Source organism: Ambystoma mexicanum, chromosome 3p (assembly GCF_040938575.1).
Source record: "Ambystoma mexicanum isolate Mex_15411 chromosome 3p, UKY_AmexF1_1, whole genome shotgun sequence".
NCBI lineage: Eukaryota > Metazoa > Chordata > Amphibia > Caudata > Ambystomatidae > Ambystoma > Ambystoma mexicanum.
The window spans coordinates 146,939,700-146,957,831 of NC_090925.1; the positions used below are offsets into that span (position 1 = coordinate 146,939,700).

At 43.9% G+C, this 18,132-nt stretch overlaps 1 long non-coding RNA gene across 1 annotated transcript in view; it reads left to right on the top strand.

Annotated features, from left to right (window-relative positions):
* Window positions 1-7,132: 7,132 nt before the first annotated feature.
* LOC138580173 (uncharacterized) overlaps window positions 7,133-18,132 on the top strand; it is a 147,458-nt gene continuing 136,458 nt past the window's right edge. Inside the window, exon 1 of the long non-coding RNA XR_011304195.1 lies at window positions 7,133-7,271. This is a non-coding gene — a long non-coding RNA (uncharacterized lncRNA). The remainder of the gene's footprint in view (window positions 7,272-18,132) is intronic.

The following is an 18,132-nucleotide window of genomic DNA, read 5'->3' on the forward strand; positions in this document are numbered from 1 at the left end:
CATTTGATGGAAAGACCATAAAGCCACTGGCCATGGCTGCTGGCCACCGAATGTCAAAAGGTGGTGATAACCTCTTACTCCAGGGCATTGCTTTTGGCCATGCCCTGATCCATCTGACCTCTCAGAGTGGCCTCAGTGCCCCCTGAAATTACCAGTTAAAACATGCTGACTTTAAGTACATTGACCAAACCTGAACGTGATTTATTGCATATAGGGAACATTTCATTTTTATACTTTTCTATGTATTGGTTAATAGGTCATCAACATCCCCAAAATGAAACCTTCTGACAAAATGTATGTCAATTTATATAAATATTTATCATTAGATGTATATAATATACATTTGGTGTCTAGAAGTGAGATTTAGAGAATGTTAATTTTATATTCTAATACCATTTACTATTTTAGTAATTTATTTTTTAAACAATCATTAACTTGTACTAGAAGTAATTGAGCACCTATTTTTCTCGAAATCAATTGCTTGTCTGTATTTGGTGTAATTGTAATTAATACTTAAACTACACAATATTGCGGCTTTTAAGTATTTCTGGGGATCCATACAAATACCTTTTTCCTGCAACAACAGTGTGGCCTAATTGGTCGATTTAACTCTACTACCTTTGTACAGTGGCGTGCACTGAATTGGGATGGCAATTGGGGCTTTAGTAACCTTCATGCTTCCCTCACTGCTCTCACTCTCTGATACCCCCACCATCTGATTCTCTTCCCACTGACCTCTTCAAACAGGATACCTTTCCACTCTCGCTCTCTGTGCCTTATCGGCCTCTTTTATCCTGTCTCACTATATACTTCAGCTGTCTCTAACTCCCCTCTATTCTCTTCTCTTTCTGACACTCCCTTCTCTCTCACTTCTTTTTCTCTCTGTCTCTCTCGATCCCTATCTATTTCTCAAATGGATACATTGTACACTGTGGTTGCAGGTAAGAGTTCGCCAGGTCTCCCACTTCATTTCTGTAAGTGCAACACTAACCATCCTGCGACGCAAAACTTTAAAAAATGTACATCACCAAAAAAACTGAAACTGTATAATACCAACTTGTGCCCCTCTGCAACTTCAAGCCTTTTATCCCTGCCCTGAATTTCAGAACAGTTGCCCAAGAGTCAGCCATCTCCCACCTGGCATCTGGGAACCCCCTACTCACAGGAGTCCCAGATGCCACGTTGCCTCCCTCCCTGAAAACCATCCAGAATGCTGTAACAGTACTAAGAATATTTGACATCACCCCATCCTGAAGACTCTGCACTGGTTACCCCTTTAAGCACGCATCATGTTCAAGCAGGTTGCTTCACCTACACAGCAATCACAAACAAAACAACTGTACAGTACCTGGCTGAGAAAATCACCATCTCCGAAGGGCAAGGCGCCACAGAAGCCTCAACATGGTCAGACTGTAAGCAAGGAATTGCGAGAGCGAGAAAAAAACGACTTGGAAGCAGGCATTTTCCTGCTATGCACGATGTCTCTGGAACAAGTTTCCAATGCAGCTAAAACTGCCCCCCTCCATCCTAAAATGTAGGATAGACTTGAAAACACTACACTTCAACGAAAATCTCACCAATCGCTAGTTTTTTCCACTCAACCCTACTTGTCCACCTTTGAGGTCTTTCCTGCTCAGTCTACCCATTCCAGCTTCTCTGCTATCCCTACACCTTACCTGTTACACCATTGGTGCATTCCCTATTCGTAGTGCTCTTTAGCTCTCCAACTCAGCGTCCGCCTTATAAATGCCATGCATACCTACAGAAACATCTTGTCTGCTGTACCTGGCCAACATTTTCAATTGCCTTATTCAATCAACATTTGTAAACACCTCATTCCTTCTATAATTCCGAACCTCTTGGCCATCATTAACAAATCATTGAAGACATGCTCAATGTTTAAAGCATATACAAAATAAGCCATTCTACCTCTTTTAAAGAAACCATTTGATTATCCCTAAAAAATGGAGAACTGCAGTCTCATTCCTCACTGGCCAATCAGTGTTTGCATCCTCCAGGGCTGTCGTGCTAACCAGTATTGAATGACTGTGTTTTGGCTTTACAATGTTGTATTTGTATATATTGTTTTGGATTTGTGTTATTATGTTCTGTTGCTTTTAGTTTTGGATGTTCTGTATACTAGAAACAAAATGAGCCTAGTCTAGGAGATAACAGGGATTTTAGTCGCCAGGGAAATGTTGACCTGTTAAAAGTCAGTAGTTAAAACTGTGTATGGTTTAGGTAAAAAAAACAACCTCTAATATTACATCAGATTACATATCCGCAGAGTGCTCCAAATGAGTGAACATCTTAGGCTGTACTCTGGCAGGGCATATATACTGAGTGAGCAAGAATGAATTGTGGGAAGTTTAGTTCTGTGTAGAGGCTGTACGTATTGGGGTAATTTGCTGCTACAATAAATGGGGGTCTTTTCCAAGTCCCCTGAGCCTAAAGTCAAGACATAAACCCAAAGGGTACGTGATATACCCCTTTATTTATACTCTAGTGGATTTCAAAAGTTTTACAGGTGTAGTGGGACACAAAAAATGAGTAGTGTGTCTGCCTGACTTTGCCACTTTGCCTACTAAACCGCAGTGTTTTATGGCAGCATGACATTTTCATGCTGCTGTAAAAGCTATGGATTCCTATCGTTTATTGCACCTTATAAAGTAGCAATCCATTGTAAATGCTGCCTACCATGTGTAAATGGAAGGTAGCATTTACACTTTCTTTGCAAAACAGAGTGTACAAAAATTGTATTTAGGTGATTTTTGTCTGTTTTAACACTGTAACGTCTTGGAAAATGTGCATGTTGGGGACACAAGTGCACATAAGTGCTAACATTGCTGGTCGCCTCCATACAATTACACTTTTTGCAAAATCACCTATTACCTATAGCGAAGTGACCACATTGACGTTGCCATATCAACCCTGGTATGCTATCCACATGTACACAACAGCTGTCTGCTGTAAAAGAATATCCCTGTTCATGGACCAATCCCTGGGGGATAAATAAATCAGAACAAAACTGCATGTCCCATAATTCCCCACTTGAACAGAACCAAAACCAGGACTGTTTCCAAAGAGTGGAATTTTTCCCTTGGGATGGGATGGACCAAACAACAGACCCAGTTAGGTTGTCTAGGCCAGAAGACTGGAAAGCATGCCCCTGAGCAAGATGGCCCAAACCATGTTAACAAACCAACAAGAAAGGGACTACATCACCCATATTGCCTTGTTCCCAACAGAGAAAAACCTGGACCAGATTGCAAAACATGCTTACAGATTTGGAATCAGGAATATAATAGGGAAAACTGGACTAACCCACAGGAGTGTTTTCCAAGTGATCAGTCTTTGGGAAGTCACATCACTCACCCATTTGATATCCATAGTGGCAGCAGGAAACGCAGTCTTTACTTGTACAGTTATTGGACAGATTGGAGACAGAGCCCCCTTCCTTTCCTCACTACCAGGAACATTGGGGAGGTGAAAACTCATGCCACCTTTACAATTTCCAGCACAAGGGAAACACATTCACCTGAAGCTACAGCCTCCGTTAAAAGGGTATCCCTACATATTATCCCCACCAAAAATATCGTCGTACATATGGTCGTCTGTCACGCCATAGGCGATATTTTTTGGGGGGATAATTTGTGGGAGTGGGAGTTGCGGGGGTGTCCCCTGCTAATTTAAAAAGAATGCAGGGGTTGTGGGGGTGTCTCCCGCAAGGTCCATGGCTCAATATCGCCGCAAAAATATGGCAATATTTTTGTATCGCAATATTTTTGCGGGGATATTAGCATATGGAACCGTTAAAAGAAAGGGAAAAGATACCAGCACGAGAAACAGTCTTTCCAAACACCCATCCATCGGAGTATTGCTTAATACGTACCCTGAGCTAGTTCACACAGAAGGAGTCACCAAAAAGAAATTCATGGAAGGGAAATTCCCAAGCCACAGACAGGGGCACAAACCAGCAGCTCCTTCCCCACCAGCAAGAAACACAGACTGAAGTGGGTTCAAAGATGGCGGCTTCCCTATTTACCGACTTCCTCCATGAACTGAGGGCTACAAAGCATTCCTGACATGGAGCATGCCCAGAGTAGGCAGGTGACCCCCTCTGGCCAATTAGCGTGAAGCTACTCAGTCCAAACGCTATATAAGGTCAAGCTCCCATGATATGAGTGGAACAGAGTTTTGCGGCACAGAAAAGGCGAATTGAGATTTTATATAGGAAGAAAATTGCTGGAGCAGAGAGGAACATTGCTGTCCTAGCTGTAAGAACTGCAGGGAAAGAACGGATTGCAAGACCCAGAGAGTAGGGAAGCTTGATGGGGACATTTTAAGGTCTGGAGTGGAGTGGTTAATTCTAACTCCTGGAGAACCCAACTCCAGCCCCAGTGAAGAAAAGGCTAGAGGAAGGAAATGTTGAGGCCAAGACAGAGAATATGAACGTGATGTCTCTAACTAAGGGGAAGGCAGAGAAGGTGAAGACGAAGGCTTTGCTAAGGGGAAGCCAGAGCAGGAAAGGGCATGGCCTCTATGTCAAGTGAAAGAAAGGATGAAGGCCCTGAACAATGAGAGCATGTAAGTGCCCCAAGACGACAGAGAATGGAAAGGTAGAGACATTGCTGGTCATTGGACTGGATTTTTTAGATCTGACAGAAGATGTCTCCCTGGGTTTTGGATCCAAGAAATCTACTCGTGGCCATTAAGTTAAACAATCTGCTTTTGTTCCTGAACCCGGATTCGAACCGTGACCACCAGGCCCAAAGTCGAGTGACTTACCCACTACACTACAACACCTTCTGCAATATTCCTGTCAGGATTGTACACTGCAGAAAATATGCAAGAACAGCTTTGCAAAGATGTGCACCTTTTCTAATGTGCTTTTAACATTACAGGAAACTCCTCCTTTCTTTAACAATGTATTCATCTCCTGCAATGTAAATGTTTCATTATGGGTGGTCGGGGTGCTGAGAAAAATCTTGTGAGTTCTCCCTTAACTTAACGTACAACCCGTCTCCAACTCCCTCAGGGTCAGTCGCTTCTCCAAGCAACGAGTTGATGGTAGATTTCTTTATTCGGCTGGGGCCTCCCTCTGGAACAGCCTCCCTGAAACTGGAGGCGAACCATCTCCGGTTCTGGAAGCACCTCAAGACCTTCCTCTTTGCTTCTGCTTTCTCTCCTCCTCTTCCCTGCTGATCTCCTGCCTGAAACTGCACTGGTCACCTGGCTACCCTCTGATCTCGGGCCCAGGTCCCGTCCCCCACCAGCTGCACACCTGCACTGCCTCCCAGGCAACACCTGCATTTGGGGGCTGTTTCTGTATCCCTACAGACCTCACCAGCTCCTGACACTGGATGTCTGCACTTACACCTGCACTTGCCACTAGCTGGCTGCACTTTTACCTTCTTGCTTTATTTTTTTATTTATTCTTTACTGTTGATCCGATCTATTGCACTGTCCCCTCCCCATACCCCTGCACTTACCCTTTTCCCCCTCGCCTGCACTTGCGCAATCTCAATATCACCTGGCCTAGTAAGATCATTTGACTTCCCTCTGAAACACTTGTGTATAGGTGCGTTATAAATGCCTTATCATATCATGTCATGCTTCTAACTGCCTGCCCCTCCCCCTCCTAACCCCCAGGGCTAGTGGGATCCCACAGTTAATCATTTCCATTTCCAGCACTTGGTAGAGACGGTGGACTATAGCGACAGCGAAGGTGTGGAAAGTGAAAGATCCCCTGGGGACTAAACCAGGAAAGAAAAACATACAGTGTCCTTGTGAAGTGTGGGTAAACACTATAACAAACCCCAACCTTCCTGACACCTTACTTGAACATCCTTGCTGCGTCACTTCTTACATGGGGCTCCTAGGTTTCTGTCAGCTGGAGAAGCAGAGTGCATTTGTAAAATGCAGTTCTGGAAAGATAACTGTACTGAGTGTGGCAGAATGCATTCTGGAACATGTAGGCCTCTGAGAGATGTTTGTGTTGAATGATGCAGTGTATATTCTGAACATGACCTGCAAAGACCCTTTTACTGAGTAAAACAGGTGCATTTCAGGGCATATGCCTTGAGAAGGCACAGTATTAATAGTGAGTGTGGCAGGATGAAAATGGTAAAAATGCAGGCCAGTGTGGGGGATTCCATAGAGCATGGAACAGAGTGCATTCTGGGAAATTTAGTAATTTGGAGAAGTTTGCAGAGGGTGAGCCAAGTGCATTACGATATGTAAAGTCATGGGGGCATTGCTGTATATAAGGTTTAACGCGTACTTTACATGCTTGCCAACCCTACCAATTCAGGCGGTAGGCTATCGCTATTTAAGCAGTCCTACCACCTACCGCTTTGCTTGTCAAAACCTACTGATTAATGATGGCCCCATTAGGCCTGGCTACCAGGCCCAGAGCAGCATCCTCCATTCAGTGTATTGAAGGGCGGCGTAATTGCCCATTCATTTTGATTGATGATGGTCCACCCTCGGTTTCAGAGTGTGGCCTCAGTCCCCCGCCAGCTAAAATGAGAAACAGTGAAAGTCTTCCTTGAATTTAAGAATTAAAGCCAACATCATAACCACCGTCATTGCTCAGTGGGTAACCTTGAATATTACTGTTTTGTTATCCAATCTGTACCATTACAGAAGCGATGGAAGTTTGTCGGCAGCAATGCCAGTGTTTATGAATAATGATACACCTTCCATCTATGTCTTTTTGATGACAGTGGTGTGGTTAAGATGAGGGCCAATGAAGCCTATAGTGTGCACTATAAACATGATGATAATGGTGATGCATGGTGCAACACTGTAGTCATGTATGTATGAGTGAGGCATTTCTGTGTAATGGACACGTACATGAATTACTGCTAGCTGTTGAGTTCCTATTTTTGAAGCCACCGCACTTTAAATCCATTTAGGTAGAGTGATTTTTGACAGCATCACACATTGAACAATTGAGGTGAGCCCAGGTTTTCATGATGTAGAGATCCATTTTGTAAATATGTTTTTTTTAAAACTTGTAATCAATCAGCTTGAGTAAACAACATGTGGGAATAGTTCCTTAAGAGGCACTCACTCCATCCATTCCACCGCTAATTAAAGATTTCATTGATGTGACTGCTGCAGGTGATGACTGCCCAGAGGAAACAAAAATGCAATGAAGAAGACCTACTGTAGGCTGCTCCAAGTGCAGATGCCCCCATCGCCTGGCATGCCTTTGATGGCTGAGATTCTTTGTCTGAGGGGTCCCAGCCCTCTGACGAGTTCAGGTGAGTCAGTGAGGGCTTGACATTGATCAGTGGATTCTCTTCCCCAGGGGCCACTAGTGCACCACCTTGTCCATGTTATGTGATCCTTTGGGTGCTAAGGAGTATTTTGGTGGTGTGACAAAAGAAAATAATAATTGGCATTAGGGAGCAATATTCTTTCCTCGGCCCATGATGCAGACGCAGTCTTTGCATTTGCAAAGAATATAAACCTGTTCAGATTATCTGCAAATGCAAATGCAAAGACTGGTTGTGTTCCCAATGCCCTGCACATCAACGTCAATGGAACAGAACCGGCAACAGAGACACCTAAGCATTGATTCCTGGACAGCCTGTGAAAAGCATTATCCAAAGACACAGGAAAATTGGCACATGGAAAAGATGATGCCCCTTCACCCCGCCCTCTTCCTGCCTCATTCAGGCCGGGGATCGGCTCAGAATTGCTTGTGCATGCTTGCGGTTTCGTGCAGAAGCAATGTGACCACGCAGTTCGACTGGACTGCCCCTTTTGGGGTGGGACCAAGCCGGATTTGCATATGGTCTTTCCCCTTTTGTAATTGCTTGGCAGGTGAAGAACGATGGTCTGGAGGGTTGCCCAGAGCAATGCCAGAGGTTAATAATAATTCTAAACATTTCAGCCATCAGCTCTTTTGTTTTATTATGGGCAAAGTGACCATGATGAGTGTTTTTTGTGTGGCCATACCGGCTTACATTGATGAAGCCACTTTGGACATTGCCTGAGTGGCATACATTTTTACTGACATTATGGACAGAGCCAACATAATGAGTGGTCTTCCTTGGGGGTGCATAGGGATTACATTTGGTGAAGACAGCATGGACATGTTTTCATGCTTTTTTTACTGGCATTGCGTGCAAACTCAATATGATGAGTGTTCTTACTTTTTTGTATTTTCTATTTTTTATTACATGCCTATGGCTAATATGTCTATCCTTTTGCATATTGTTTGTTTGTTTGTTTGTTTTATTATTTGTAATGCGCGAGCATACCCTAAGGTAAAAGTGCGCAACCTTTACATGAAATTGTGAGGCTTAGTTACAACAACAAAAATATATAACACACAGTAAAAGTAATATCAGGATTATATACATATATACAAATAGGCAGCAATAAGTACAGGCAATAGGCAGTACAATATGTACAGATGGCAAGAGTATGAAAGGAGGCGCCTGGATGTGCTTGGCGGCCTACGTTTTCAGCCATAAAATGACCTTACATTGAGAAAACACAGACTGTGTAACAATACAAAACAGTCATTGCTCATCACAAAAAAAATATATGCATAAATGTAAGAAAACACCATTCAATAACATTTGTTAAAATCTTGTTTCACATTTCTACAGATTTGGGGAAAATCCACTCCCAGACATGTAGAGCAGCTGCCACAATGAATAATGATTTGGCCGAGAAAATGGGGGCCCAAAATTGGTCAGTACGAATACACTCGGGCGTGGAGCAGAAAAGCCCATAACCCTTTATGTAAAATTCATTAAACAGGTGCAACTAGTAAGTATGTGTCTGGCAGGCTCAACCGACCCCTTGCAAAATCGACAGTCTTTGCTCACGTGGGATTTTGGCCCATGCGCCAGTATATTCTATCACCAAATTCAGACGCAGATATAGTATAAAATGACTTAGGGCAACGCTGCAGATTTTCGTTAAGTAACTATGTGGCTGCCTAGGGTAAATTACCTGCATAATGTAATATGAGTACTGTCACTTTGCTGATAGGCTATCAATAGAAGACATACAGTGCCAATCTAGGGATTTTGTTTTTAATTTAAGAAGGAAATTGCCAATATCCGTCATGTCACTGATTTGTAAACCAATAGCAGCCAGGTGGATTTGCACTGTATTGACCAGATCTACGTGGTCAAGATTGCCAGTCCTACAACGTGGGTGTTCTGTGAACAGTGTTAGTATGGAGCCAGAAATGTTGCCAGACAGGTGTATTCTTCCAGAAGTTTACAACAAGCCATCTTCTACAAAGTCTGCAAAGAAGGCATCCCCAACTCCAGCCAAAGGGCTTCAACAGAGACTGAGGAGGGGAGACCAATGATGGATCACAGTAGTTCGCCTCAGTGCTACTTATCCAGTTTACAAGCTTCCCGATAAGGGTCTCGAAGCCATGCAGAATGCACAGGATAATGGCCTTTTTATAGACATCCAGGAAGCCCTCTATTGAACCACCACCTACACTGTTCATAACACTTTTAATCACCTGCCACTTACGAGTAGCTTTAATAGATAGATTAATCTTAGTGATCTACATGTACTGATTTAGATTGAATTGTGAAAATTAGCCCAGCATCACATTTAGATAGAATTGTGAAGATTAGACATGTGTTACATTTAGATAGAATTGCAAAGATTAGCCATGCGTCACATTTAGGTAGAATTGTGACAATTAGCCATGCGTCACATTTATATAGAATTGTGAAGATTAGAAATGCGTCCCGCTTAAATAGAATTGCAGATTAGCCATCCGTCACATGTAGATAGAATCGAGAAGATTAGCCTTACGTCACATTTAGATAGAATCGTGAAGATTAGCCACTTAGAAGATCTTTGAGAGTACTTTGAGGGGTCAGAAATTTGAGACGGACACACAGTTATACTTTGTTCACAAGTTGCCATTTTTATTAAATAAACTAAGGCTAAAGATAAATGACCTAGTGTCCAAAAGATATCTGACCTTCACACTAATATACACAACAAAATATACAAGGTTTGTTTGGCTTTATTAAATCCTACGAAATAACATGTTATGTTGAACTCAACATTTGTAAACAGTAATCCTTGTGACCGGGGTTGGATGTCCTTTCCCTGCATCAATTCAGGAATATTTAGAACCAAATTCAGTTTCAAGAAAGTTCTGTATAGTAACAAAGTTCCATTCAATGTAGCATAAAAAGTCGTTTTCATTCAATGTATCCTTTCACTTGGCAAAGTGATTGTCTCTCTTCCAAAGGCTTGCTCACAAATCAAAGCAATTGTTAATGTTTTCACAAACCCCTGCTTGGAAAACAAAATTCTTCTCGTTCCAAATACCTCCTGCTTGGTATAACAACAGTATTTTCCTCCAAAAATAAATTCACAAATCAAATGTAAGTGTTCTTTTCTCAAAAGGCCAAGCACTTGTTAGTACCTCATTCTTCTTCTTCAAAAGAAACACTTTAGTCAGGATGGTTTCAACAATCGCTTTCTGAAATGAAACAGTTTATCAAGACAAGGTGATGGAGTCAACATTTCTTTTCCACCACAACCTTTTACCACAACCACAATGGTTCAAATCAACTTCTTCTTCCTGGTCCACTCGCCTGCCAGTACTAACTTCAATGGGTCCCTTTCCTGGTTTACTCACCTGCCAGCATAAAACTCCTACTACTACAATGTTTACTCCGTGGTAATGTTTGTTCCAATCTCTCCACACTAGAACCATAAATGAGGAGTTTTGAACCAACTGCTTCTCTTGATATTCTTTTGACTTTCATCAAAAAGGGTTACATCTTTTCCCAAATTGATATTCCACAAAAGGATAATTGTTATCTTGCTTGTCTTTTGGATTTTGGCAATGCAGGTTACAGTTCTCTCCACCTTGGTCTCTCATACAAGAAGTGCTTTGCTCCTGCAGCCTTTGTTTTCTGGCATTGCAACCTCTTATCTGCTGGCATTGCAGGTTATAATTATCTCGCAATTGCCATCTATTTCTGGGAGAGTTATACCCAATTTGACTTGGTATTTCTCTTGTGAGTTACAATAAACCCCTATTTGCAATCCCTCATTAGGAGAGTTGTGCCCAGTTCATCTTAATTCAATTGTTTGGTATTCAAAATAGTTCATATCACCTAGTGGTCTCCTTCGGAGTGCCCCAGGGTCACCTTTTTCAGCCCAACTCAATGGTATGCCTTGGCATGTACGGCTGACTCGCCGGTGTTGCCACTGCTTTCTTCTGCTTCTGACAGCTCCTCTTGGTCTGCCGCTGTGTGCGCCGACCTTCAATGGGGCTATCGCAGCTCTGCACACCCTCCTGTGTGAATGCAATATGCCACAGCAGTTCACAGCGTGTCAGGAGCTTCTTTCCCACACGGCGTGGCTTGCTTCAGCACCGCTTCCCGCTGCGTGTCTTCTGCATGGCCATGTTGCCCAGACCTCTGCCACATCTCCTACACAGCGTTTGGTTGCCTCCACAACGCCATCAGCTTCTGCTTCTCCCTGCTGCTGTACTGCTGCTTCTCTCCCACCTGAAATTCCTTTACGTTTTTAAAGGTCCCACTCAGGTGTTTTACATCAAAACAACTAGACCGCTCATACCACTTCTTTAACTTTGAGCCCCTCTTCATTGTCTCAGTGATAAGAGCATTATGGGACTTGAAATCCATAATGTTCTTGTTTTTTTTATTCTTAGTTAACCCCATCTTAGTTAACCCTGACTTAGAGGAGCTTATTAAAGGAGTTGGTGTTTTGTCTTTAGGTTTAGGACCTTGATATAAGGCATAATCAGAACATCTAGAAGATGTGATGTTAACTTCCTGATCTCTGAGTGTACCATTTTCCTACTTGTTAAAAGGGTCTTTATGTTTGGTACTTTGGGTAATTCTGGGAGAGGGAACCATACAGTAAGAACATGCCATTAGATAGTTAGGCATTAGGGAAATCTCATCCTCAAAAGCGGATGAATGCCGCTCTCCTAACAGAGTCACCACTTCCCCCTGACAGCCGCCACCTCCCATGGGGTCCTCCCTCATGCTACCATCCCCAGGGTTAGGATCAAGTAGCGGCTGCCTTCCCCAGGCCACATGAGAGGAGACTTTAGGCTGGGGTTTAGTGATGACACTGCAGGATTCATCACAGTACCCAATGTACTAACCACCCCTTTCCTGCTCCCCTGCGACACATCTCACTTATACTATACATGCCCACTCAGCTAGCCAAACAACACACAAAAACACACCCAACATAACTAACACCCACAAACAAAAACAACCCCAGGCACTGGACCTTAACCCCACAGATACAACAAGCCAGTGCACACAACCATACCCTTAAATACCCGCTAATGTAACACATAAAACACACACCAGCATAACAGCCATTCACACACAACAAACATCCCAGGCATTGGACCTCACCCTGTGGATACAGAAGCCAGTTTGCATGAACACAACCTTAAATACCAGCTGATTTCCACATAAAACACATAAACACTCATCCAACATAACAGACATTGACTCACAACAAACAACCCAGGCATTGGGCCTCACCCTTATGGATACAACAAGCCAGTGCATGCAATCAACCCATCCGCAATCCAACACACACAGATGGCAGTTTCCAGATTATGCCCCATCCTATCCCTCTACTCTCACTAATCTACCCGATCCTCCGTCTTGCAAAATCACATGAGTGCCTGGAGACTGGCCCTCAGTGGTAGCTGTGAATGGTATAAATCAAAACAACTTAACAAACATCTACAATATTGAGCTTAACCCCCACCCCCATATGCCAACATATGCCTTCTTTCATGTATCTGCATGATCTTGTGTTTGCTCTGTGAGTTTCTGACTCCTCCCATCTTCTGTGTCGGTGGAAGATTGCAGCACTCATTCAGGGCAGTATCCATATCGGCCACATAGAGGTTAAATAAGAGGGGGATGAGCAGGCACCCCTGCCTGAGTCCTTTATTCGTGACCATTGGGGCTGTAATAGAACCGTTCTGAGTGAGCCTAACCGTTACAAAGGTATCAGTCTACAGCAGTTTAATGCAGTGTAGCAAGTATGGGTTAATACCCCAATGTTCTAATTGACCCCATAGTCGGGGTAGTAATGTGTTGGGGTGTTATTTACATTCATTATACATACTCATGTATTAAGATAGCCATAGAATAGAAAGTTATGTATGTTCTGAACTCACTCGTGGGATTCCACTCACATGTTTTTCTCCATACGTGTGCTGAATTGTTTTATGATGTCACACTATTCCACATTGAGTGTTTTCCTTTATGAGTGATTCTAAACTGGTCAGTTGGGGTCTGCCTTGGAGGGCAGCGCCTGCTGTTGTGTGTTTCTCCACTTAATAAATACTCAAACGTGTGTTCCTTGTTTGAGTCCAATTACTTAACATTGGCGACGAGGACTTGTTTCACTGACTCACCTTGGAGCTTTATTCGGACTATCTGTGGTCCATCCAGCCCACCGTGCCCTGTATCGGCCGAGTCCTGCCCCTTCCTGCGTGTGCGACGGCAGGCGGTTTGGCAGGAAGGTGGAGGAAGACAGCGGATCATTTCAGAGCTCCAGGCAAGTCGGGGTCATTCTTTGGGGCAGGAGGGAGAGCCGCGAGGGAGCCGCGTGTGCCATAGCGCTGCTCCAGGATCCCCGCGAGGGGAGCGCAACGGTCTTGGGACTGAGCCGTGCACGAGCGCCGCCCCACGGAACCCTGGCTCCGCCCCACGTGCTGGCCTGCAGTGATGCGCACGTCCTTGGGTGTGTGTCAGCCCCTGCAGACCCCGGTCTCCCCATTGTGACGTTGGTTGCCTGGCAACTAGACTCCCACGCCTGGGAGCGGTGAAGGAACACTGATTTCTATTGTTTCTTTGTCTCCAGAACGAAAAGCTTATGCAGCACTGCTTCTTTCGCTGCTCATTGCATCAGATGAATTGAGAGGCCTGTTCTATCCGCATATTCTACTTCACATTGTTGGAGGAGGAACTTTATGATTACATACCTCCTGGGACATTTATCTTCTGCAGCAGTTGGCACACCCAATGCTAAAGTTAATTTGCTGATTTGACATTGCAAGTCCTGTTTCCACAACACAGTCCTGCTCCCACAAATTCGCAAAAGAATAAAGAGAAGGGATAAGAGAAAGAGGAGAACATTTTTGTGTTTTGTTTTTCCCTTCTTTCATATTTTGTTTTGCATTTACCATGGCTGCATCCGTTCCTCCCCCCCTGTCCTTCTTGAATGAACCAGGCCGTCCCCCCATCAGGCGGGACAGTTGGAATTTGAGGAATTCATGTTCCCGTTGTGGGAACCCCAAATATGGTGCCAATTTCCCAACCTGCCCCGCTAGGTTCACAGAGTGCTTCAAATGCAAGGGCAGAGGGCATTTTGCAAATGTCTGTAAGGCCACTACCATAAACCTTGTAGAGCCCAGAATAGAGGGCAGACTCAGCAATGAAGAAAGCATTAGGAGGAATTACAATATACAAGAGGTGTCGAGCACTCAAGAACCAGGCCCCAAGTATGTGTTTGAAATTTCGGCCATTTCTGGGGAGACGAAGGGACCGGTGGACACCTTCTTCATTGATGGATGCAGACTAGTCATGAAAGTTGACACTTGCGCTCCCTGGACCATAATATCAAGGACACTTTGGTGAACACCTTGAAGAAGAGTGATGCAATAATTGGCCCTACCAACATCAGAGCTTGTGGTTATGGGGAATCTGCAATAGAGATTTTGGGGGAATTCGCTGCAAAAGTACTTTACAAAGAAAGGGAATGCCAGGCCAACATCCTGGTAGCCAAGAAAGGGGCTTCTTTGTTGGGTTGGGAGGAACAAAGGAGTTTGCGCGTGAGAGTGCAGGCAAGTGCACCCAACCCAGTGACGATTGCTGAAGTTGAGGATGTCTGGACCAAGGAGTTTCCTGACGTATTTTCTGAAAAATTAGGGAAACGCAAGGATTTCGAGCATCACATAAAACTTAAGCATGGTGCACAGCAGCAAGTGCCACTGAATATGAGGGGTCAACTTCGAGATGAGTTGGATGATCTTGTTGGCAAGGGAGTGATTGAACCAGTGACAGCCACTGAATGGCTATCGCCAATTGTACTGGTGGCTAAAGCTAACGGAAAATTGAGATTATGTGTTGACTTGCGCAGTCTAAATCAGAATAAAAATGTTGAGAGGCATCCGCTCCCAAACATTTCGGAAACTCTTTCCATGCTAGGCGAACCAAGGATATTTTCTATCATCGACCTGTCAGCAGCTTATCATCAGGTTCCATTGTCCAGAGAGTCTCAGCACCCTACTGCCTTCATCACCCCTGAGGGCATCTTTAAGTACAGTCGCATGCCATTCGCTCTAGCTTCCGCGGCGTCTGTATTTCAGAGGGTGATGGAGGAGGTAATTAAGGGCTTGAGAAAAGTCACTGTCTTCCAGGATGACATTTTGGTGTTTGCTGACAATGAATGTGAGCACAATGAGACATTGAGGGCTGTCCTAATCAGACTCAGGAAAGCTGGCTTAACTGTTCAGAGGAATAAGTGTAAAATTGCTGTGGGGAAAGTAGACTACTTAGGCCATAGAATTTCTTGTGATGGTATTTCCCCAAAGAAGTCTCTTGTTGATAGTATTAGTAGTGCTCCCCAGCCACAGGACAAAGAACAATTACGTTCATTTATGGGACTGGCGGAGTACTACCATAAGTTTGTCAGTGGTTGTGCCACCATTTCCTCTCCGTTGAGAGACTTGCTAAAGAAGGGTGTAAAGTATGAGTGGTCGAGTGAGTGCCAAGAGGCTTTCCAGAAGATCAAAGAGTGTATCATAAGAGCGCCCTCTTTGGGGGGGTTTGTTTCAGGTAGGAAAACAATTTTGGCTGTAGATGCAACTACTCTGGGTCTTGGTGCTGCACTATCCCAGTATGATGCCGGAAAGGTTGAACACATTATTGCCTTTGCATCTAGACCCATGAGGGGGGCGGAGGACAATTACTCTGTTATAGAAAGGGAGGCGTTGGCAGTTTTGTGGGCTGTGGCACATTTTAAGTTTTATCTCTGGGGTCAAACCTTTACAGTAAGAACAGATCATAAACATTTGGTCCAGTTGTTGGGTAGCGTGGAATGGGCCAAAGGATCTCCCAGGATATCAAGATGGATGATAGAACTGTTGGCCTACGATCTCAGAGTTGTGTATATACCGGGCAAGGACAATGTTGTAGAGGATTGCCTATCTAGGCTACCCGTGGAAGGAAAGGATAATGGGGAGGTATTTCTAGAGCAAGGTCTGAGCATTTCTGAAATTGAGTGTGAGGCCATAAGCAAGGATGAGTGGGAAGTTGCTGATGGTGAAGATGTTGTGTTAACACAAGTCAAAAAGTGGACCAGAACAGGGTGGCCCAATAGAAATCTTATTGAGAAGAAATTTGACTGCTATCATGGAATAAAGGATGAGTTAAGTCTGTCAGATGATGGTTTCAAGCTCAGGAAAGGTACTAAAGTAGTTCCCCCCCAGTGACATCAGGTCCAAATTAGTGAGCATAGCGCATCAAGGACATTTAGGCATGGGGGGCACGAAGAGATATCTTAGGCAATCGTTTTGGTGGCCAGGAGTTGACAGTGATGTGGAGAAGTGTGTAAAGAACTGCAGGGAATGTGAGAGAAGTGATAAGAGTAAAGTTGTTAGGGAAGCACCCATAAGACCCGTAAGTGTTCCTGATGAACCCTGGAAAAAAGTTGCTGTAGATTTGGTGGGCCCACTGCAGAATTTGGGCGAAGATCTTAAGTATTTGATTGTCCTAGTTGATTACCACTCAAAGTGGATTGAGTGGAAGGCGATTTGCGAAGCTACCACCTCCCAAATGATTTTGTTTTTTGGGGAAGTATTTTATAGAGAGGGTTTCCCTACGGAACTGATTTCGGATAATGGTGTTCAGTTCTGTTCTGATAAGATGGTAGAGTTTTTCAAGAGGTTTGATATAAAACATTCTAGGACGGCTCTCTACCAACCCAGGGCAAATGGTCTGGTAGAGAGGGCGAATAGGTTGGTAAAAGGGTGTCTACAGCTGGCGATGGCAGCAGGCTTGAACTGGCAGAAGGTATTGAGAGAGATGATATGGAATTATTGCACGACTCCGCATACTGTTACAAAGGTCTCTCCTTTTATGTCCCTCAAGGGTAGACAACCGGGCACAAAACTTTTTCCGGGTTGGTTAGACTTGGCAAAGAGTGTGAATGTGGATAGAGATAAGATCATGACGCTTATCAGAGAAGCCCAGAATGAATATAAGGAGAGGTTTAATTCTGAAAGGAAATCCAAGGAGATAATCTGGAAGGAGGGTGATCTGGTCTATGTCAAGAATCCCAGATTGTCTCCCAAATGCATTGAGGGTAAATTCATTGGCCCAAAGAAAATTGCTCCCGTGAGAGGCAATGTAGTTATCATGGAGGGGGGAGAGTGTTGGTCCATGTCCAGATTGGTAAAGTGCAATAATAATGGTGAGGCAGAGGACCATGAGACAAGTGAAAATAGCCATGACAATGAGCAGTTGTATGAGTCAGAAGCGAACAAAGGTGTACAGGAAGATAATAACATGAATGCAAATTCAGGGAGGATAAGAAACAAGCCTCTCTGGTTGAGAGACTACTACCTTGAGTGGTTCTGTCAATATTGTAGGGGAGAAGATGTGTTGGGGTGTCATTTACATTCATTATACATACTCATGTACTAAGATAGCCATAGAATAGAAAGTTATGTATGTTCTGAACTCGTGGGATTCCACTCACATGTTTTTCTCTATACGTGTGCTGAATTGTTTTATGATGTCACACTATTCTACATTGGAGTGTTTTCCTTTATGAGTGATTCTAATCTGGTCAGTTGGGGTCTGCCTTGGAGGGCAGCGCCTGCTGTCGTGTGTTTCTCCACTCTTATAAATACTCAAACGTGTGTTCCTTGTTTGAGTCCATGATGCACAATCAAAAGCTGCTGAATAACCTTTAAATCAGAGATATAGATCACTATCGTCACTGCACTGGACATCGGCAGCCAGGAGTTGTAACGCCCACATAGAGTATACAGTACAGCATCATCTTCTAAAGCCGATTTGTGGTGGCTTAAGTAGCTTA